Raw genomic sequence first — 24,890 nt, forward strand, 5'->3', positions numbered from 1 at the left:
GCTAGCCTATCAGCAGCAACAAAACATTTCAAACCCACTCAAAATAATCCAGGATGTTGCTACACGATGGAACTCAACGTTCTATATGCTGGAAAGGTTTATCATATTAGAAGATGCAATAAAAACCACCATGGATCTAATAAATATTGATGGCATAAATCAACTTTCAGTAGAGGAATGGGTAGTAATTAAAGAATTGTGCCAGGTTTTAAAACCTTTCGAAAAGGTTACAAAAACCATTTCGGGCCTTAATTCTGCCTATAAGAACTTGCTACAAAAGCCCTTTTCTAATTGCATAAAGGGTCTTCTAAAGCGATTAAATACGTCATTAGATCAAAGGTTTAATAGTTTGGAAAATAGTAACACACTTTCTATTGCCACTTTTTTAGACCCGCGTTTCAAAACCATTGCTTTTAAGGATAAAAAAAAATCAGACCTGGCAAAAAAAAAAATCATTTGTTTGGTTACGGAAAAGTTCAATATTAAGCAAAATACGGTGAAAAAAGATAACGAAAAAAAATCTGTGGATAATTTGGACGACGATATCTGGGCAGAGTTTGACCAGGAAGCTGCCTTATTTCAACCAATGGGGACAAGTAAAAGCATAATTGAAGTTCAAAGATTTCTGGATTCCGAGGTCTTGGACAGAAAAGAAAATCCACGGATTTGGTGGGATAAAAAACTGCAGGATACAATTTGTTTCGCAATAAAATTTTGGACTTCCTAAGTTGAAAATATTAATTATTTATTTATGCTACCTGTTACATCATAAAATAATGTATTTATATACCAATATGTTATATATCATCCATTTTATTGTGTCTAAACTGTTTCATAGAAAAGGAGATCATGTACGCATATTCTATATATTAGACAAAGAAAAACAAGTTTCAATTTAGACACATTTATTGTCATGGCAGCTTTGAGGTGAGAAGTGGTATCTGAGAAGAAATAATTCCGGATTATTAATATTCATATAAGAGGTATTGTGTTAGTATTTGTGTAGAAATTGTGTATCTAAAAAGACACCAAAATGACGCAGCTAACACACATTATGCCTGAATTGTTTCACAAATGTGTGGTGTCATGGTGCTCCATTTCCGACACATAGCATACACATGTCAGTTGACGTTTCGAAACATTGTGTGTATTTTGACACCCGAAAATGACACGATAACGGAAGCGTTACTAAAATTCAACTCCAAAATGCTCACTGGGTTAGTCTCGAAATTTAACATTTTTCCAAGACTAATAAGTATACATCTTCTAAAAGCTAGATATTCTTGTTATACGATTGTCAATGCATTTCCACCATTGATCATCATAATTTACTAAAGAAGTATAATGGCCTGATTCTATGGTATTTCCATGATGTCTAATAACACTCCTTACTTTAACTATTTGATTATCTAAATGTATTCTTTCAGGGGCAAAATTGAAAAATTTGGTGTTTATCTTACTACCTTGAGGACTAATTCTCTGAAGATACACCACTAAATATTTGATGCAAACAACTATTGAGCGTGTTCTTAGATTACAATTAGGGCAAAGTCTATCAGAGTCTTTTAACATTAACATCGAATTAAAATCAATTACATCATCACAGTTTTCAGGAAAATAAAGAAAATATGTGTATATGAGTTGTTCGCCCCCATTTGTATTAACATCACAACTTTGACAATTTAAGAGTTCATAGGTGGTGGCTTTTATAAAAATCCCAAAATCATTTACATCTAATTTTTGAACCAAGGCAAAATGATTGGGCATCCTTTTGTTGATTTTCCGTAAAATCGACACTATGTGGTCCAGTTACTAATCGACGAACTGTTGCAGTGCAATTAATTTTTTTCAGCAAAATATCATTTAAAATATTATTTAATGCTGTATTCTTCTTTGAAATAGAAGCGCGATACGGGCAAACATAAAAATGATTGAATGACACTATTTGCATAACAGGACACCTTATCATCGTTTACTAATGCGGGTGGTTTATTTATTACATAGGGAATATAATCCTCATCTGAACTAAGATCTATTTCGATGTCATTGTTTACACTTTCATTTTGATAGGTGGAATCAGATTAAACATTTTGAGTTAAAGTGTGACTAGTTCTAAATTGACTTTTCATAAGAGATTTTGTTAGTAGATCATCGTTATTCGCTCTATCTAACTGACACTTTGGAATAAAACCATTGCCATAAAGACTAACCACTATTAATTTATGGTGACTATTTACTGTTATACTGTGTTATAAATATTGTGACTTAAATTATTAAAATTACTAAATAGCCAATCAATTTGGGTTTTTGATTTAGTAGTAGACTCACCAATGTCAAGTTTTAAAGTTAAGCCTTTTGATATTAAGCAACGTTTTAGATCATTATCACAGTTATTAATAATATCCTTATTAAAATCTCCAATGATTAAAATATCCCCTTGTTGCCCAATAAGAATTTCGTCTAAACAAATTTTAGCTTCTATAACAGTGAGTTTTGGTGGAATATAGACTGCTATAACATTTATATCATTCAAAAAAAATGAAATTGCTTGAAAAAGTATACCAGAGAAGTTTTTTACATATTTTTTTACTAATTTTATTTTCACTGGTATATCTAGTTTCTTATAACAAATAATTCCAAAAGGTTTACTGACACTTTGATCACTAATTAAATTGGCAAAAACTTCAAAGCTATTTAATTTTAAATTTTGTTTGTTCTTATGCAACCATGTTTCAACAAAAATTAATATATGAGCGTCTTTAAAAATTGGATTATTACTAATAAGTCTAATATTTTTTGAGAAACTCTGCACATTATGGTAAGCAATTATGCATTTAACATTTGAATCTTTAATATATTGATTGTCATACTTTGATATTATAAGTTTATTTGTTTGCATACTTACTAATTCCTTAAAAGCTGCATTATCTTCGTTTGGCGGTTTTGTAGCCTTGAAGTTTTCAACAATATAGAGACCGTTAAGCTTAGTAGCTCGACTACAAGTAACGTAGGTACTGCTTCGGGTCATCCTATACTTAAAATATGAACAGCAACTTGTTCGTAGGTTGCGCCTTGACTTTTATGAATGGTATGCTTTTTGTAACAGAGGAAATTGAAGTCGTTCAACATGTATGTCGCTGCCTTTTTTAATCTTAATAGCTCTTGCGGCTTTTTCTATTGGCGTCCAAGTGGATGGAATATGTTTAGATTTCATAAGGGATTGCGCTTTGTTTCTGCATTGTTTGCCAGATTTATCGTCGAAAAAATCAATCCAAACTCGATAAGGAATCTGGTTTTGATTATAAACTATTTGGCGTAAAATACCTGTGGCACCATTAACTATGCCGTCACTAGATCTATATTTGGCATCTATTTGTAGAATTAATGTTAACATTAAGTCAAAACTTTTTTTTTTTTTAACCCTTTAGCATATTCCATAAATAACTGTTTTAAGTGATCAGAGTAACTTCCTTTTATGATATCGCGAGTCTCACTTACTGCCCTTTCTGTTTTATATGTGGACAGTTTGTTTTCATTAAATTCATCTACTTGCTTATTAGTGGCAAATAGGTGCATTGCATTTTCAGGAATTAGGTCTATATGAATTTCTCTTGATCTTATGAGCTCTATATCCTTATTAGTCATTTTGCCAAGAGCCATATTGTTTAGGGCTACAGCAAAAACTTTATCTTCACTCTGTCTCATTATCTCAGTCAATTCGAAATGCTTAAAATGGTCCCACAAATATGTGCCACATAGCGCCTTGTACGGATTTGATTTCACTGGCATAAATATAAATACGTCCCTTACTGGTGGAAGTTGGCGAATGTATCCACACATAATAATAGGGATATTACCAAAGACAGCATCAGATTTAAATATTTGCTGTAATCTACTATTAATATGGTCAAACATTCTGGCGCCTACCATGGAATATTCATCTACTATAATTAATTTAAAATCACATAAATTACAATAAATCGTATTAACTACGTCATGGCTCAACAAAACTAATTCTTCACCATATTGAGATATAGGAAGACATAATGCTGAGTGTAGGGCGATGCCTCCAACATTAAAAGCGGCTTTGCCTGTCGGAGCGCAAAGCAAAACTTTTAGACTGGTAGGATTGTTTCCTGGTATCGAGTTGCAATGTCGAAGTAGCGACTGAGTGATAGCTGTGATCAGATGACTTTTGCCTGTACCAGCAGAGCCACTGAGTGTACAGTAGAAAGTTTTCCACTCTATTATATTATCCTGCACAATATTTAAGAACTGGTATTGTTTATGGTTTAGCTTACGTATAAGTGACTCATATTCTAAATCAGTTATTTGATAAGTTGTTGGAGATACTATGTGCTTTGCTGGAGAATCATCATCTTCACCGATACAACTAAACGGTTCATATGCGGGTTTGTCTAAGCCATAAACACTAAATTCAGCATCAATTTCTCCATCAAATCCATTAAGAAGTATAATAAATCCGATTTCTCTTCGGCAAGTTTGAGGGCGTCATCAATTGTCTTCTCATCTAATACATTAAATTTTTTACGGTTTGCAGTAAGTTCTTCAAGTCGATCTTCATATAAGGTTTGTTGATCTATACTGTCTTGTCTATTTCATCTACTATATTTCTCCATGGAAGATACAGCATTATCTGCTCCCTGTAGTAGTTTTTGGGGTCTTGTTGAAGTCCATATCGACGATAGCGCACTTTCTTCTTACTAAGACGCCACTCCTCCCTTTTAGTGGTAAACCATTGATTTTCGTGCTTGCCTCCTTTTTGAAAAATTCGTAGTAAGCTGCGAATTCTGCTAAACAAATATTTTCCATTTCGTCAGGTCTTACTTCATAATGTTCTATTAGACCCTCCTGATATACGTTGGTATCATCACTATCCATCTGATTAAGTTCTTCTAAGCTTTTTAGCATTTTTGTTCTTTCCATAATTGGACTTGTAGGAATGTATATGTAAGATTGCAATTGCAACACTGAGTATGCTGCTTCTTGAGCACTAACCTCACTGGCATTCAAAAAAGCTGCTGCAAGAGTCTTGAGTTTGCTTTTAATATCCAAGTTGCCTTTTTTAATTTCCTCCATTGTCTTCATTAATAGGTCGGATACTCCTCGAGACGATTTGTTGATATAGCCTACAATATAAGAGCAGCAACCGTATGGCTGATGGAAAATATTTCTTCATTGAAATTATTAATAAATCCGTCTTTTGGCTGCCTCTTCAAAAACAATGTTGGTTTAAATATATTGTGTTGAATAATATTTAAATATTCTTCTTTAGACATACCCAGGTCAGCCAAAAATTGTGCAAATGATAATTCCGGTTTGGCTTTAAGTTTGGTCATTATCATAAAATACTTTTCGGACATGGCTTTACGTAGCTCTGGTTCCTTCACTCTGTCAATATTAATTGGCATAAGTATAACAGACTCATCCATTGGAAGATATGGGATATGATACCTACAAACTTTGTACCCCTTAACATCTTTTTGACATGACTTGGAATGGTGGTGTGTATTGAATTGAATAATGTGGCGCACGCTTTCTAAGTCACTCTGGCAGGTAACGTACCTATTTGTAAAATCGGCACATTCCTTTAAACTCTCTGGCGTCACACCTAATTTGGGAGCACCAGATAACCACAATAATCCATGTACATGCGGGGACCCACGATGCTGAAATTTTACCCGATAATAGTGATGTTCTATTGGGTTCTCTTTAAAAGGCCCATTGGCACTCTTCATATGTTTAAACAATAATTTAAACGGATTATCGAAGTATCTAGCACACGTAACTGGATCTTTTCTAATTAAACGAGTCTTCTCGATATACGGCATACTAGCTGCTTCTTCAAGTCCAAATAAATCTATTGATTTATGAGACTTGGACTTTGAGTTTACTTTCTCCCCCCATTTGTTCATATACTTAAGTCTCTTTGAGAATAATGGATGATTATTTTGAATTATCTTCGCTAATATGGCGATCAATTCAGGCCATGCCGTTTCTGCTGCAAATATTGTAAAAAACAAAGTTGGAATTCCAAACTGACGAATCATACAAAGCAATTTTGTTTTTTCTTGTTTCCAATATGCAGGTGAACTTCTGACTTTACTTAGAAAATGGAAGCCTTGATCATTTTTGATCAACAAAGTTTGTTCGCCTAACTTGTCTAACTGTGTATTTGCCTTTTTCAATCTTCTTTTTTCTAAGGGCTGTGTAAACAGCTCTTGTTAGTTGGATCAACTGGCATTTTTTAAACGCGTATAATAAAAAATCAGTTCTTGCAAATCTTCAATCCATATGTTGCAGTAAAATTTTAATTTCCTCCGAGTAACTAAAATTGACAAAAATTTTTTTTTCATATCCACAAAATAGTGATGGAAATGACAATTCGTCACTGTATTTGTCCATCAATAAATGCAGTGGTGTTTTTCCTTCTCTCGGTGCAAAACAGATATTTTCAGAGTTGCATTTATCTAAGAGTGTTTCTTGACCACCAGGATTTACAGGCTCATCATCTTCTAAAAATTCATTTAAGTCATAAATATTATGCTTTTCATTTGAATTAAGATTTATTATGTTGGCAGTTTCAAAAACATTTATGGGTGATGGCTCTTCTCCACCTGATGTATTATTTATTTTATAGAGATCACCTTGAGTTTTTATGAAATCTTCAATATTCTGTTCCCAATCTTTTGAAACAGAAAGTTCTATACCTTCTTGCCGGTAAGCAATTTTCCGTTTCCTATACGGCCAACGCGATTGGTCGCGTAAACCAGGACCCCTATTCTTGACGGCGATAGAATAGAACGTTCTCCAGGGGGCGTTCTATCGCTTCTTTCTACTCCCTCCCTAATCAAACGAAAAACGATATTCTTGAACAAAAGGGAGGGAGCGAAAAAACGGAGAACGAGCATCAATGTTGCCAAATTTATCTGGCCAATCAGAGCGCTGGCAATTGTACGTAGGTGTATTTTTTTTATTGACATATGACATGTGAAAACGGTGGGGTGAGGGGTAGTGTTGTAAAAATCCGGATTAATTCAATATTCGGACAGTATTGATTCGGATGAATTGAAAATTCGGTTTTTTTATCCAGATTAATTCATCCACTCGATGTCTCGCCCGTTCGGCAAATTATGCCATGTTTCGGCCTTCAGGCTCGATGCTCGACCGTCCGATAAATGTTTTTTATAGCTGTTTTTCCAATATAAGGTATGCATTATGCAACCCATTAGACATTTCGTTTTTACGGATTTCTACATGATGTTAAAAATAAAATACCTAATTATCATTGTCGGTCGAACGGACGACGGGCGGCGTATATCCGGACGATTTAGATATCCGGATTGATTCGGAATAATTTGATATTCGGATTGAACAGACGAATCCGGACTCTTCGCTTCACTAGTTTATTCGAAGTGCGTACGCTGCCCGGCCAAACAAAAAAGACTCTCGTCTTTTTCGTGGGTTGCGATGCCTTGAATATCAACATACCTACATATTGAAGTTGTTATATTATAACTTATTAGATGTTATTTGGTGGTAAAGTACTAATTTTGTGTGCTTGGTGTTGAAAGACGTTATTAAAATTATCAAATAATTAATTGTTTTTTTTTAATGTAAAATTTAATTATTAAAAACCTTTTTGGAGTTGTATAAAAAAACAATTAAATTAATTGAAAAATGTAAATTTTTTATCGAGATAGGTATTTAAAACCAGCCATTGTCAAATTTAACAAATTGTCTTAATTTTATTAAAATTGGTGGTCATTAATATACCAGGCGTTTTAAGAAAAAAAAATTTTCAGTGTTATATTACCTTAACATGAATCCTAGCCTTTGTCTATTCAAATTTTGATCTCCGCTATTAAATTAAAAATGTTTAAAATGATAAATCAAAAATTAACTTTTTTCATGTAAAATCATCCATGTAAGATCATCTATAACGATTCTTAAAAAACGCACTGTAGATAAAGTATAGTATAAAAAATATTCTTAGGTAAGTTAAGTACATTATATTTTTCTTACAAATTTTGCAAATTTCTAATTTTTTGTTTGTGATTTTTTGACATTTCCCTTGACCATTTGCAGAACTTAAATAAACCTATTTGAACAAGTTTGTTTAATAAAAACAGTTTATGGTCATGACAGTCGTCAGTTTTTTCCCCAACCATACTAGATGTTTTGAAACAATTTTATTTTTAATTTTTGTTACCACAAACTCTTGATGCTTATATTTTTTTAAATATTTTTGAAACTTAGACATTGCTTTTGACACAATATACTCAACTTCTGAAGTAGGAATTACAAGAGATGTTTTCTCTTGCCCAGTGAAACTCATGATCAAATTCAGAAACCGGACTTTCAGACCGATCTTCTTCAGTATTTAGTTCTTGTGATATATGAACACCTTGAGTGGTTTTTTCGCTGTCACATTTTGTATCAATATTCCTTGTAATTCCTGATAACAAAAGTTGAGTATTTGTATCATCTTCGCAATTCGATAACTTTGATGGAGTTAATAAACCCGTTATGGATTTAATCCTGAAAAATAGTCGAAATGACTTTGCAGTTGGATTTAAATTCCAACCACCCCGTTGCCTGGGCATTGAAAATAAGTTTTCCAAGAAATCTTGATTTAATCTATTTGTGAGAATAAACTGAATATTTTCCTTTTTCTCACTTTCAAAAAGCTGTTCAGTTGCATTTATAGTATGAATAATTCCATCGAAATATGGAGGCCTTGTTTCGCTAATTGCTACGGTCTTTCCCTTTTTGCGGTACAACTTAATCAATGCTTCAAAAACAGATTTACCTTTGCCAAAAACCAGATTCACACAAGAACTGTTTTCGCTAAGACCACGGTTAAAAGGATTTTTGGCAAAAGGGCGTTTCCTATTTAAAGCATCGAATAAATTGTTCATCAGTTCTATAAAATCAGCAGTATTATTACCTAGCTCCTTGGGTATAAAACACTTATCGACAGCAGTTCGTATAGCGGCTGCCATAGTACTTGAAAAAACCTGTAGCGCTAAGGAGCATGACATTTTTTCAAATGCATTTGGAAAAAAATGTTTATCGGTAATTTTGGGACGAGTTCATGTTGTAGATGAAGATTTATCAATTTCATACGTTTTCCTAATAACATTGAAACATATGCTCTTATTTCCAAACTTAAAAGTTCCCGACAACAAATTGTTCCTAATACTTTTGAAAAGATGCGGAGCGTCAAATAGAGCGAAAATTTTTAAATCATTATAATAAAAAAAAGGTCGTTCTTCGTAATCGGTCCTTAGTAACACTCAATAATTTAAAAGCTACCCTGTTACGACGTTTACCCCGTACTTGCATCATAACAAACGCAAGTTTACATACCTGCAAGTCTTTGCAGGTATGTATAAGAATGATAAAAAAGGTAACAAATTAAAAATTGAAAATTTGCACTTGCGAACTTTTTCTCTCAACCGAGTAATTCTTCTCTTATTATTATGTATTTTTTTATGTATAAAATATTATGTTATTTTTAAACCAGCAGAAATGCTGGCAGTGACCTTAAGGTAAGAGTTCAATTAAGTTATCTAGAAGAGATGTTAACTTAAATAATTAATTTAGGTGTAACTATTAATGGACAATTTCTTAGTTAACACAAACTAATTCTTACATGTAAGATTAATTTTACATAGAGGTTCCATAAAAAATAACCATAACTACAAGTTAAAACTATGTTTAATGAACATTTGTCTTTAATTTAAGAACATTTTACAGTAAGAGTACCTTCCACCTAACTTTAAGTTGCTGTACATATGCAATAACGTTTTTCATTCAAACAAATCTGAACTGGGAGAGAATACGACGTCACTGCCGTCAGGTGATATATTGTCCATCTGTGTTACATCTGATTCGGCCGGACTAGGCCTAGCTTCTTGTACAGCTTGTTGTAGATAGGTGGGACGAGTTTCGCTTTTTTCGAGAAGTTAGCTGATGGTACTGTGGGACCATGGTGGAACTACATGGTTGTTGTGCAGGTGCAGCATACCTAGTAGTATTATAACCTGTGTTGGGCTGATGCATCGGCATGTATTGTTGTTGTTGATCGAATAATTGTTGTTGTTGTTCTACTTGAATCGAAAGTGGCTGTTGATAATGGACAATATTATGTGGTACCTGTGTTGGTGGTGTGGTTTGTTGCATTTTTTGAACCAATTGCAGTACCCAACTGAAACTCTACAATCTGTGGCTCGCTAAGAAAGATGTCGATCTCCATCTTGTTGCGAAGTTTCCACCACCTTCAGCATCCTTAACTCGAAATCGTCCATTTTCTTCTTCTTTTTTGGAACAACATTAGAAGGTTTGTTGACTGTATTAGGTACAGTATTTGTAGTTTGTTGAGTGTTTTGAGAGTCGACCCCAGATTCATCAACAGTGTGGTCTTGTTGACCTTCCCCTTGGATATTTGACGTAGTTTTGGCATGCACTCTTACCTTTTCTAGGAATTGCAGTGCTTCATGGTAAATATATTTTCTTAATTTTGAGGCTCCAGCCCCAGACTTCTTTGAGTCTTTTTCTTTTTTTTTCCACTGGTCCCGGATATTGTTCCATCGTTTCAGAATCAATTGACCTGAAACAAAAACATGTACATAGTTTTTATACATTCTCATTTCACATGTTATTGATGCCGCTTTTGTTTTCAGGTATCTTGCTACCGGTTGTACGATTGTTGACCTACATTTTTCATACAGACTGGGAAAATCTACAATAGCGAAATTTGTTAAGCAAGTCTGCCAGTCTATATGGACAAGTCTTGTCGATGAGTTCCTACCAAAACTCACAACAGAGTTATGCGAGGCTGTCGCAGAAGGAATCGAAAAGCGAAGTAACTTTCCGCACTGCATTGGAGCAGTAGACGGAAAACACATCAGAATTATTAAACCAGAATTAAGTGGATCTGTGTGTTTCAATTATAAAAGTTATTTTTCTTTAGTTTGAATGGCAGTTGCGGATTCAAATTATAAATTTATTTATGTTGACATTGGTTCTTATGGCAGTGAAGCTGATCCAAATATCTTTAATCTAAGTTCTTTGTGGAAAAGTATTGAAGAAAATCGGTTGGTGCTACCTTCACCAAGGCCTTTGTATGGCACTCTTACCCCAGACATTCCGTATTTTCTAATAGGAGATGAGGCATTTGGCCTCTCAGTACATTTACAAAGGCCATATGGGGGGAAACAACTGACTGTTACAAAAAGGGTTTTCAACTACAGAATCTGCCGGTCAAGAAGATATATTGAATGTACTTTTGGTATATTAAGCAACAAATTTAGAATCTTTCATCGCCCTCTCAATGTGTATCCAAACTTTTGCATTGATATAGTGAAAGCTTGTGTTGTGCTTCACAATGTAATTAGGGAGCGAGATGGATTTAACTATGAGGACACACTGGAAGTTGTTGGATTCGAGGATATCGAATTTGTACCAACTAAGAACCAAACTAGAGTAGGAGGGAAAAAGGCAAACCAGATTAGAAATGTGTTGGCAGATTATTTTTTTAGTGATGCGGGTTCAGTGCCCTGGCAAATGTCTAGGATTTGAAAGGTTCATGTGCAAAACATCATAGGTCTGAGACAGTTTGTTTGTAGTTTTATATACAGGGTGTCCCAATATTCCGTGGACATAGAAGTACCACGTATTTTTAGACTCAAAATAAGTCGATTGAACATGATTTACCTCTATGCAAAAGTGCTTCATTTGTCTATTAGAGGGTGTGAAAGTTTTCTTTTTAAAACACATTTTTTTAAGGTATTTTAAAAAATATTTAAATATTTACATACAATTTATGTAGGGGTGGGGGTAGTTTTCACCCTTCTCGAACCCTTTCGGGTTTTTTGTCAAAGTTAAATGTTAGAACGTCTAACAAAATATATGTCTGCGAAATTTTATTCAAATCGGACTACTGGTTCTTAAAATATCTTAAAAAATGTATTTTAAAAAGAAAATTTTGACGCCTTCTAACGGACAAACGAAGCACTTTTGCATAGAGGTAAATCATGTTCAATCGACTTATTTTGGGATTAGGAATACGTGGTACTTCTATGTCCACGGAATATTGGGACACCCTATATAATACTATTAACATATTGATAGTCAATTATTGTTCAGAAGTATTGTATTGAAGAAGTATTCTATTGACTATATTGTAATAAGATTTAATTTGTAAATAAAATAAATGTTACTTGCAATAGATTTTCTTTTCAATATCACGGAGCTCGTCATAATCAGGATGTAATGTAGAGCAGATAACAATCCAATTTTGCCTTGTCTTATTTCTGTCTTTATATTCTTCCAACGTTCTGTCCCAAAGTTGGGGTCTTTCTTGCACTAGCGATATAAGTTTATCCACGTCTATATCCGTCGTCATTATCAACTCTCCAATATATGAGAATATCACAACCAAGCACCAAACCACTAACTTGAGATGCGCACACGCGACGGTCATACACTGACTGCACGTGTTCGCCGGTTCGTCCGGACCGTGTGTTCCCGCCGATTTGACACAATGCCCCGCCACCTGTCGGACGGGTGAACGCCCGGCCGGGTCTCGGATGATCAGTTGAGAATGCATCCGGGCGTCTTTGCTATCGGGCCGGCAAAAGCCCGTCCGGGTTCCGTGTGTTCTTCACAACTTTCACAATGTACTTCTGGATCATCCGGAGCCCGGACAAAACTCGGACGGGCGTTTACCCGGACCGTGTGTCCCCGGCCTAAAGCGCTCATCGACTCGACGCCGTTCATCGCCGACGGCCGCAATGAATCCAACCAGCGCAGACCAAAGCAGGCATTTTTCCTAAAATACTAAAAATAGATAAAAACCTTCCTCATACAAAATTGTATTGGCAACTAAGCACGAACCGAGGAGCGAATCCGTCAGGTCGAAGTCCAATGGATCTTAACTTTTTAAAGTTGGGATCCATTCGGTGTACCGTTTTTAATGCATTGCTTTACTTATCTGTCTCGTTAAATCTGTGCTAAAACTAACACAGATTTTTCGATGATGGAGAGCTCAAATACTTATGTTCCAGAGGCTTCATCCGCACGTAATTCACAGCAAATGCATACTCTACCCACAATGGCCCCATCAAGTTGCTCGACAGAAACACCACAGGTAGCTCCTAGGACTATTAGGGAGGCATCAGAGAAAAAAAGAAAAATGACTAAAACTACAAGACTACAAGAGTCCCTTAGGAGTAATGATAGATTGTGTGATAATGATAGATGTGTTATGGTACTAAAAAGGAAAAAGTTGATTTTTTATTTAGTGTGAGTTATTGACAAATGTCATGTTTAGTTTTTGTCAATTAATAATGTTTGTAATATAGGATGCCCAATATGTATGAAATAATGCAAGAAATCAGCATATATAAAAAATTGCTTTAGAGTTTTTTAGTAATTTTTTTGCATGCTTGGGCTTTGAATTTCTTTAGGAAATTTAAACAACATATTTTTGAAAGGTTATTTGCATTTCTTGACACATACAGATTTTTTTTGTTTTTTTTTTAACTATTTTATTTATGTGCAAAGCAAATATGTGATTATTATTAGAATATAGGCCTAAGATTGAGTCATAAAATATATTTAGTTAAGTTTATAAAAAAAATTTTTAGTTACATTGACTTGTTTTTCATAACGAGTTTTTTTACTACTCATTTAACATTAAGGCACATAAAATATGTATACAGGGTGTAACCAGTAACTGGATCTAATTGTAAGGTGGGCTTCTCCTCTTCCTTGATAAAAAACTATTTTAACAAGTGCCTGGAAAAGCGTCTTCCAAAATATATGTAGCCATTTTTTAAATTGGATTGTTTGTGTAGGGTGTAGGGTTCATTTACCTAATATTTTTTACCTTTGTATACCTTTCAGTAATACACAGAGGAGATATTAGGCAAACAAACTTATAAATATTTACTGTTTTACCAATAGCTTTAGAAAAGGAGAGGTGATGCCAACAGTCTTCTTTACCTACACTTTTAAACCCTTGTCCAAAGTAACCATTAAATATAAGTCATTATCCTATTAGTAAAAGAAATATTGAAATTAAAGTTCAATTTTAAAAACACCAGTTTTGAATTTGGTTCGTTGAAAGATGCACTATATATCTTTTTAACACCCTGCATATTACCACTGGAAAGAACAAAATGTAAGTGGGATTTCATAAAATATGTAGTTGTTTTTTTTTTAAAGTGTGTTATTATATTTACATATGTATCAATTTTTTTATTATTCTTTTTATTAGTTGTATTATAATTACAAAAAAAGTATGTTTTAGTATTAAATGCTAAAAAATAAAACAATGAAAAAATTATATATTTTTTTATTAACGGAATTTGACCAAATGAAACACTGCTTTCAGGAACACAATGTGTGTGTAATACACATTAGGTAGATGATAAGGATTTTCAGTTTAATACCTGCATAAGTTTTTTTGTTTTGATATGCTTGTATGTTTTTGTATAGTGCTTTATTGTCCCTATTCTCACAATCCAACGTTTTATTCAGTCTCAAATAGCTTCAAAAACCATAAACATTATACTTTCTGCCATGCCAGGTATTGTCTTGAGATTGAATCAAAGAATTACTGGTTATATTTTTCTGACTCTTTAATTCCCAAAAATTTGGATTTTGTAATTTTAAATAATTGACAACACTTTGATTAGGAAAAAGAGTTTGATTAGAGAAAGAGACTCTCTTTCCTTGTCTAAGTGACAACATAATGACATAACCTATTATCTAACAAAACTAGAGCGCTATAAGTATAGGTACTCTCATCCCTTTATTTTGGGTCCTGTTAACCTCACTGCCGCTGTCACTCACATATTACAGCGTTAAGTAATTTTATTAATTTGTTTTATAAAACCGATTTCTTATATTTGCAAAACGCAAATTTTAAAAGAATCGTTCTCCATTCGCAGTTTAAAGCAAATTCTTCGCATAACAAACCTTTTTTGTTTGTGAAAAAAACATAATTAATGTCTTAATTTGTCAAAATCTGAACAGATGCCGAAATCCAGACAGCCGCCTTTAACCTTTATAAGAACTTTTAATCTTAAAAATATGTCCTTTTTGACCAGACCCAAAATGGCAGATGTGAATACTCATACTTATAGTGCCTTAAACCTTATAATTTATTAGGGACTATTTTTAGTAGAAAAGAAAGGGTTTTTAGTAGGTTTTAGAGAATTAAAAAAAAAAACGGCCCTAACCGTCATGCCACATCACACCCAGTCAGATATATTAAGCCGTTATTTGGCAAAAAATAAGCTAACATACCTACATATACTATCTGAAATAAAAAAAGACTTACAAGTTATACAACATTATATTTATTTGGCTAGATAAATACTGGTGATACAACAAATCAAAAGAAAGAAAACAAGCATAATTTTTAAAACGAAAACATAAAAAGCATTGGAAATTTAGCCAAATACCACAAAATAAACTAAAACCAAAGTAAACCTGACCACCCATAGTTTTTTATCATGGTTCTTGAGTATGCCATTCCTCAAAACATTCCGGGCAAAGAGCGGTTTTACAAACTTTATACCTATAGCTTGTTTCTTTGCGTATTCCATTTTTGGTGTAGACTTTACACCGGATTTCGGGTTCCCTTTTCTGTTACCTCGAAGAGTTCCAACACTATGTGTTTTTTTTTGTAATAAGGTGTTGGATAATGATACACTATTGTAATAGTTGTCCATATATAACACATGCCCTTTATTCAGGTAGGGTATTCATAAGCCGATTAACCAAGAAAAAACCTTCAATTTTTGACCACTTGACTTCTTCTTTTTCTGGAGAATATATTTCTATATTAAGGACAAAGCCATCAGCAGAGGTCAGCTCATAGAACTTGATACCATATTTGGCTTTTTTGCCTTTCATATATGTGCGAAATCGGAGTCGGACTTGTCAAGAGAAAGTTCTTTTTGAGGAGAGTAAGATGATTGGAAACTTTTAATTAGCATATTCAATAAAGGGTTTACCTTAGCCATTCCCTTCGCATTTTTAGGTGCAACTGACAAAAATTGCAACAATTGTTCGTATCTTCTTCCAGACATAATATGCAAAAAAATGGGATGAAAATACAACGGGTTTGTACTAAATAGCCGTCGCCTGTAGGATATAGAAACTTGAGCCTGTAAAAGGCATAATCCTATAAATTTTGTCATTTCCTGAGAGGTTCTTTCGCGAAATGTGCTTTTTCTGCTATAGCGAGTTAGTGGCCTGTTTAATTGCAAACCGTTTTGCCATATTCATTTATACACCGCACAAAAAGTTCTAAAATGTCTGGAGTGAAAACTGCACTAAACGCTTCTAAAGGCGTCAAAAGAAAAGGTAAGGTTCTTAAAAGGTAAGGGAAAAGTAACGGCTTCTAAAAGCATTGTAGATTTACTTTTACACCAACCTCGTCCTCGTTAAAATAAAATAAGGGTATTTCTTTTACACTTTCCTTCCACTCTTCTAGTTCCTCTATTTGTCCTGCTGTATTATCTTCTTTCTGCTCTATGTCACTATCAGAACCAGTGTGAATGTCTTCCTCAGCCTCTTCGGATGAAGGTGGTAATTGTCTATAGCTGTTTGAACTAGAAGGGTCCGGCGGAAGGGAACAGTCACTATCTAAAGAGAATTCCTCCTTATTTGGGTCAAAATTAGGGTCGGAACCAAATTCTCCATCATCGCTAAATGGATCATGAATAGTTGAGTGATCCGTGTCTTCTTCATCGGAACTTGCGTCTTCAAATAGACGTAAAAGCCGATTTTGTTCGCGCTCATAATTCCCTGCCATCTAAAACAATACCAGTTATGTAAATAAATAGAATAATTTTAAAAAATAATACGCAAACAACACACTTTTTATATTCCAACAATTCTAAATAATTTACTTACCCTTTTATTTACAAAATCCCAACCACGAGCAATAACAAAAACAAATACCTGCATAAATCGACACAGAAATGACGACGCGTATCGTTTTAGTGTCGCTTGGCTTGGACGGCTACAGCAGTCATGACGGCGCGCGAGTCGATCGATGCACAGGAGGGGGAGATAAAAGCGGGGGTCAATATAAGCTGCAATTTGACACATTATATATATTTACAATAGCACGTTGTGACACATCCGAATTGGTCTTCATTGAAACAAATGTAAAACAAGACGGCAGCAGCCGTTCTGTCACAAAATACAAAAACCGTATTGACGGCTATAGACGTTATTTCATATTGCACGACTTTTAAATCGACGGCTATAGCCGTAGTGTCCAACAATGTAACAAAACTACCTGCCAAATTAAAAAACTTTCCAAATTAAATTGTTATAAACACTTTTTATAAACACGTCGAAAAGTCTAGAAAATGCAATAAAACAGCTTAAATGCAATCAGAGTGCACTAAATACAGAAAATTACAAATACAAGGATATGCAATAAAATTAACTAAATAACACACAACATGAAGAAAGGCTATAGTTTTAGACATTTACAGCTGATGTTACATCAAATAGTAAGTAGAACCCTAACCTATAGTCGCCTTTACTCTGATAAAACGGCAAATTTAATTTTCGAACATTTCTTTAAGCATTCACAACTTTATTTTTAACATATAATAAAAACTAAAAGTTTTTAGTTTGTATATAATTTTAAATAACAATTTGTCTTAATAACTGTTCTTTTTAATCTAAAATTTGCCAAAAAAAATTTAGAATACTGAAAACAAATTTCGAAAATAAAATTTGCCATTTTATTAGAGTAAGTCTGACTATATCTAACAAAAGTTAACCTACAAAATGAATAAAATAAATTAAAAATTATTGTTTATTATGTTTTCTTGCAATCTCCTCGCAGCTGCCAAATTAGGGTTAATTCGACCAATTACTGGTTTATGTACCCCTTCAACAAAATACATCCCATAATCAAAATGATCTTCTTCATCTTCTGGTTCAGGAACATTGTTTGCTATACACATATTGTGTAATATAACACAGCTATTAATTATTTTGCTGGCCATAGTGGGAGAGTAATGCAAAATTCTGTGTTTCAGCAAGCACCTAAATCGATTTTTGAGGACACCATTACAGCGCTCAATTATTGCTCGTATTGAGCAAAACCTGTCATTAAACCTTTGCTGGGCTCCAGAAATAGGATTTGGTAGAGGGGTCAAGAGCCATGGACGAGTGGGATGTCCTGAAATGATGAACTATTATTACATATAATATTACAATAGACAAAAGATGTTAAAAAAATAATAAAATATGGTGTAAACAAAATTATGTCCGACTGCAGGATTAACATTCGCTCATCAAAAGTAGCTGGGGGACAAGAATTACATTTCTATAACTTATTGGAGCCCCCAGGGATTTTCTTGACAGTTTTTTTACAGAGTACCTACACATTATTATAGAATGTTAATTTCTCATCAACTGATTTCAAAAAGGCAAATGATGAACGTGATAATCACGCTAACAGTTATATAGGGATTGTTTTTTAAAAATTGACTTTTTTATTATTGCATAATATAATAATACATATCTATTCAATATTATCCTATCTATTTTTTATCAATTAACATGTACTCAAGTCTCTATAAATATCCTTCTTTTTTCTATTACAAAAAAACTTTATTTTTCTTTACCTGCATTCCCAATAAGGAAAAATGGATTTCTAGGCTCATGGCGATATATGGCTTTCATCACTTTTGACACTTCTGACTGCCTCCAAATATTGGCATCGTGAGTGCTGCCAGGAAATTGGGCATTAACATTCCTTATTAGAAGATCTGCATCACATATCTAAAATTTAAACGAAAATATATAATTAATCAATCAAATAAAAATATATAATTAATCTACCCAAATCAAAATAGGAACATGGTTATTGTAAATGTTGAAATTTGAAAAAGCTATTACCTACCTTTGTTCAAAGATAATTATACTAACGAATAGATAACCCACGTAAAGTCCAGTTCAGAGATCTATTAGAATCTTTGATGTGTCGCAGATGCCGCACTAACTAGTCCGTGCGTCTATGTCATATTTATTGTTGCATGATATATATGTTTAAATGGCAAAATTTTATATTGTCTATCTATGAAATCATTTTAAATATACGTAAAACCCCATGTTTTATACTATTTTTTATTTTTCTTTCGAAAATGTCAATTTTTAGAAAGAAAATAATATCACAAGAAAATAATATCAAAAAATTGATCGCGGACTAAAATCCAAGCATCTTACAAAATATTTTAAACACTTCCAGCACTCACAGGCTTGTCACCTCTTTTTAGCCAGTCTATTAAACAAAGATAAAACACCTGCGTTCTGACAATTCCTACTTTAGGCTGTGCAAGTGATTGTGTATCTCTCTCTATCCCACTGAATTTAAGAATTACGGGGCCGTACCCAAATAAATTTTTGGACCGTTTTTGTATTATTTTCGTCGTGTTTTTAAAGAGATCTTTACGGATCGGTCTATCGCCTTTAAAATAGTTGTTGGATGGGTCTATCAGCTTTAATAGTTGGGAGGGGGGCCATGTGAGGTTATTATTTGATGTGTTTTGCCGGTTATGCTTTTTACACGTTTATGAAAGTAAAGAGTTTAGAATTTGGCCTGTATTCCTGTAAATTTTTTGCAGTTTTTACTGTGAGGAACAGTGTTTTTTTATTTGTGTTTGTGGATTTGTTTTGGTATTATACCTAAAGACCTTAAAATGTTTCGACCCTGGAAAAATAGGCAGGAAAATTTGGCAAATGAAGAGGAAAGTGTTTGTGCGGGCTTATGGAGACCGTGGGTGTACAAGAAAGACAATAACATTTGTGATAAAAACAATAAGAGTGATCTGGGCAGTGATTTAGACTTACATAGTTCTGATAGTTCATTTTCTAGTATTGAGGAAGCAAAAAGAAGCAAGGGAAGTAGAAGCTACAGAGGAAATCAAGCAGTTTTTAAAGAACAAATTTATCTAAATATCTATAACAATCTAAGGAATGATACTCAGTTCACAAATGATTGTAGTGCTTTGCAAAAAATAGCGTTTTTAACAGGGGTTCCCTATAGTACAATATGCCTGTAAAAAAAGGATTAAAGACAGAATAAAAAGGAAAGATGCAGGACAATCAAAGGGACTTGACATGGATATTGCCAAATTGCTAAGGAAAGGTGTGTATTCTAAATACAAAAACAATGAGGTTCTGACCATATAGACACCTTATCGGCAAGGGACAAACATTTCTCAGTCTCAACCTTGTGGAGATACCTGATAAAACTTGGATTTAAGCTTAAGATGGTTAACAAAAGAGCTGCTGTAATGGAATTGTCAGGTGGTGTATAGAATATTTGAGGAAAATTAAAAAAATTTGGGAGGAAGAAAGATCCATATATTATTTAGCCGAAACATGATATAATACATTTATGATTGATGTATGATTTCCATTCTCTAGGAAAAAAGTCCCTTTATTGCCACAGTAAGAAAACCATATTTTTATTAATAAAACAAGTTTAAAATTTTGTTTTTTACAGCTTACTGCCCCTGTTGTCCTTCAGTGATACAATAAAGACTGCTTCTTCCACCATTCTCTGGGAAAAACCCTGTTTTGCTATGGTAAGAAAAACACTGTTTTTAATAAGAAAACAAATCTAAAATTTTGTTTTTTACAGCTTACTACCCCTGTTGTCCTTCAGCAACACAATGAAGACTGCTTCTTCCTCCATTCTCTGGAAAAAAGTCCCTTTTTTGCCATAGTAAGAAAATCCTATTTTTATTAATTAAACAAGTTTAAAGTTTTGTTTTTTTCAGCTTACTGCCCCTGTTTGTCCTTCAGCGACACAATAAAGTATATATAATGTAATGCTTTAGAATCCATATGCTGATGTGCGAGATGAAGTTGAAATCCATGGCGGCAACAGAGAAACTGTTTCCTTCCTTAATCGAAGAAACTGCTAAAGAACAATGGCAAAAAAACAGAATTTACAAAATTTGTATTAACTTTTTGGGCCAGATTCAAAAGAGTGGTTAAATTTATAAAAGTATTTAGTATCCTCACTGTAGTTTTAGGATCCAGTATACTTAAAATGTAGTGTTTTGTATAAGATTTTTAGATTTTAGTATAAGCATTTATTTTTATTAATTTTTATCTAATCTCTCCTAATATGCATAATAACTAAATACGAGGCAAACAAATTAATAAATACGTTCAGGATGTAAAGTGTGTTTTTTTTTTATAAGTAAAACTTGTGTCTTTTAAAGGCATAAAGTATAGACAGCCAGATGATTTTTAAAAAAAAAGTTTATTTAAAAAATATACTTCCAATTTTCTGACTAGATAATTACTTTTTATCAAAAGAAGTTGGTACTAAATATAGAGATGGGGGGTTTTTATGAGTATATTATTATAATAATATATCATAATATGTATTAATTAAAAAAAACTATAATTAAGGACATTGAATATGGCAGCCACAATCCCCATTAATAATCACCACCATGTAAAAATAAATCTCAATTCCCAAAAAAAGGAAATATATAAAATTTGAAGACAAACCAAAACATTTTACACTTTTGTGTCAAAAAGTAACTATTTAATGCCTTAATCCACAGAATAAATGGGCCTAAGTAATTTGTCACCTACTCTCTCATTAAACTCAAAAATGCTTTATTGTCAATATAAACATGGAAGTTGTAGACAAAACCAATAGACTACATTAAAGGAATAAAAACGAGAAACTAATTTAAAATAAAATAAAATTATATAGTAAAACTTTGAAAAATACTTAAATGCTAATCATTAAAAATTCATCATAGTTTAGGTGCTACATAGTTTAGTACGCTTTACTAGCAAGAAATATTTTCTTCCTTGTACGTAGGCTTTTTTCAGTCTTAAGTTGTCTTATTTCTAGTGGAAGTTCATTAAACAGCTTTCTACCTCCATATATGATAGAGCTACGGACAAGTTCAAAATGAGGAATGGGTAGCCTCAACAAATAGTTTTGTCGCGTATTATAGTGGCTTCCTAAGTGGAGTTCCTGTTTATATTTTCTAAAAACTAAGCAAACTGTTTCCAAAATAAAAATACACCACAGGGTTAAAATATTATGACTTACAAAAAGCGGGCGACATGAATCACGAGGCTTGGCCCCACATAGATATCTAATGGCCCCTTTCTGGAGTACAAACACTGAACTAAAAAGTGAATTTGAACATGAACCCCAAAAGCAAATTCCATATCGAAGGTGCGACTCGATAATCGCGAAGTATGCAGATCTGGCGATGGAGAAATTAAGACTGGTGGCAATAACCCTTAGGGCGTAGCAGCCTGATGAGACTTTTCTACATACATTCACAATATGGTCTTCAAATTTAAGGAACTTGTCTATGGAAAGACCCAAAAACTTACTGAACGGTGGCATGTTGATGGCTTCATTATTTAAACATATATCATTTGTATTACATTTAAGGATATTTGTTTTGGAAACATTAAATGTCAAAAAATTTGCATCACACCAGTCTTTTATTTTTAACAAATCTGCACGTATATTGGCCTCCATTTGAGAAACATCAGAGTCGTGCCAGAGGATGGTGGTATCATCGGCACACCAGTTACCTGCAGTTGTGGCAGATCGTTCACATAAATGAGAAAAATTAAGAGACCAAGTACTGATCCTTGCGGAACACCCACATTTATATTAAGTTCCTTAGACATACCACCATTAAATTTGACAGCCTGGACACGATTTGATAAGTAGGAACGAAACCACTCAAGGGCAGTTCCCCTGAAACCATAGAGCTCCAGTTTCATCAGCAGCACTCTGTGACTCATGCAGTCAAATGCCTTGGACAAGTCACAGAATACCGCTGCTGCAACTTCACCAACATTCAGTCGGTTGTACAGGTGCTCTAGAAAGCTAAAGATAGCATCATTTGTGCTCACAGACTCACGAAAGCCAAACTGCTGAAGACTCAATAGGCCAAATCTATTTGAAAATGAAACCATCCTCACCTTAACGAGCCGTTCCACTATCTTGGCTAAAGTAGGCAATAACGCTATAGGTCTAAAGTTAGAAGGACAGTCGCGATCGCCACCCTTGTAAAGAGGAACAATCATTGCTCTTTTTAAGCACTCTGGGAAAACTCCAGACATAAATGAAAAGTTAATTGACTCGGCCAAGACTTGCAAAGCAACAAGAGGTAAAACAGAAAATATTTTAAGAGAAAGCCCATCCCAACCTGATGAACTCTTATTCTTAATATTAACCATTAACTGTTTAAGCTCTTCTACACTTGTGGGGGCAAAAAAGAAAGATTCGGCTACTACCACATTGCTGAGATAGCTCCTGGGATCTATTTTTTGTGAGAGATTGGCTGCAAGGTTACTAGCAATATCACAGTAGAAGGAATTGAGGACATTGGAATCTAAGGTACTTGGAATAACCAAGACATTATTTTTACCCCTAAGCTCATTTAAAATCTTCCAAGACTCTTTTGCTCCGTTGGAGGAATTATTTATCCTCCTTTGAAAGTAGGTCCACTTAGCCATTCTGATTGAGTTTCTGTAAATCTTGCGGTATCTGTTATAATAATTTAAAAATGTTGCATTGTTCATAGCGTATTTCCTAATGTAAAAAAGGAAGCGCATATTTTTCCCAGATACTCGTAAACCCTTAGTATATCAAGGTTTTCTATTTCGTTTCTTAATATTGACAACAGGAAAAGCAGTGTTAAAATTATTTAATACTATTTGATGAAAGCTATGCAGTGGGTTAACAGTAGTCAATACATTATTCCAACTTGACATATTGCAAAGCAAAGAGACTTGTTATAAGGGACTGATGGCGCTAAAAACTAAACTTATGAAATTAAAATTTTTGGTTAAACTCATTTAGCGTACTTAAATCTTATATTTAAATTAAATATTATCTTGCTATCAACTATCCTGAATTTCTAACTTAATAAAACTAAACCCAAAAATCCCGAATAATAAAGTTTTAAATACAAATAAATTTTAAGGCCGGGCCTGTGCAACTTTTCACGTTTGAGTGGCTGTGACTAAGGTCAGGCGTTTAACAAAATAGTACGTGGGCACATGCAGTCACATTTTACGAATCAAATGTATAAATTCTTAAAAAAATGCTTAAAACATTTATTTATTTAATGAAATGATTAAATATCGCTTAGAATAATACTTTATGACTCTTTCCACATAAAATTTTGCGGTTTAAAGATGCATGTCATGTGACAATACAAGCAACACCGGCACATGGACTATTTGCGGTACATCAAAGATTCTAATAGATCTCTGAACTGAACTATAAATGGCAAGCTGTGAACCGACAAGGAGACATCAATGCTTCCTTAAATAAGAATATTTTATGCGCTAACCGTGTCTAAGAATCGAAGCGACGTTGCCATTACTGATAACATTTTAAATTTTATCTGTTAGTGAATAATTCTCTCGCGCCGCGCCGCGCCGTATAAAGGCAGAACGAGGTATTCGCAAAAATTAATTTTGGGAAAATGGATGTTTTAATTAATTTTTAGTTTATTCTTAACATCCTTATTTATTTAGATACACTGAGATAAAATTGCTTGGGCCTTAATATATAGTGAGGTTTTGTCGCCTGCATTATTTGCCTCTGTAAAACTACATAAAATATTACACCTACCATATTATTGCATTGGAAAAATTTGTAAAAATCGCGAAAAATTGTTGAGTCATCATTTTGGTTTTGTTCGCATTAAAATTAAAATTTCTCCATTATTATTTCAAATGCTAAAATTTAAAAAAAATGCATGTGCCTAGAAAAATAAAATGATTCCAAATCTATAAAGACT

The 24,890-nt window shown here is 33.6% G+C and overlaps 1 long non-coding RNA gene across 1 annotated transcript; it reads left to right on the forward strand.

Moving 5' to 3' along the window:
- The first annotated feature begins 20,526 nt into the window (after positions 1-20,526).
- LOC126747831 (uncharacterized) lies at positions 20,527-20,940 on the forward strand. Its single transcript, XR_007664429.1, has 3 exons — positions 20,527-20,663; positions 20,720-20,803; positions 20,859-20,940. It is a non-coding gene; the product is annotated as an uncharacterized LOC126747831 (long non-coding RNA).
- Positions 20,941-24,890: the final 3,950 nt, after the last annotated feature.

This window comes from Anthonomus grandis, chromosome 20 (genome assembly GCF_022605725.1).
Source record: "Anthonomus grandis grandis chromosome 20, icAntGran1.3, whole genome shotgun sequence".
NCBI lineage: Eukaryota > Metazoa > Arthropoda > Insecta > Coleoptera > Curculionidae > Anthonomus > Anthonomus grandis.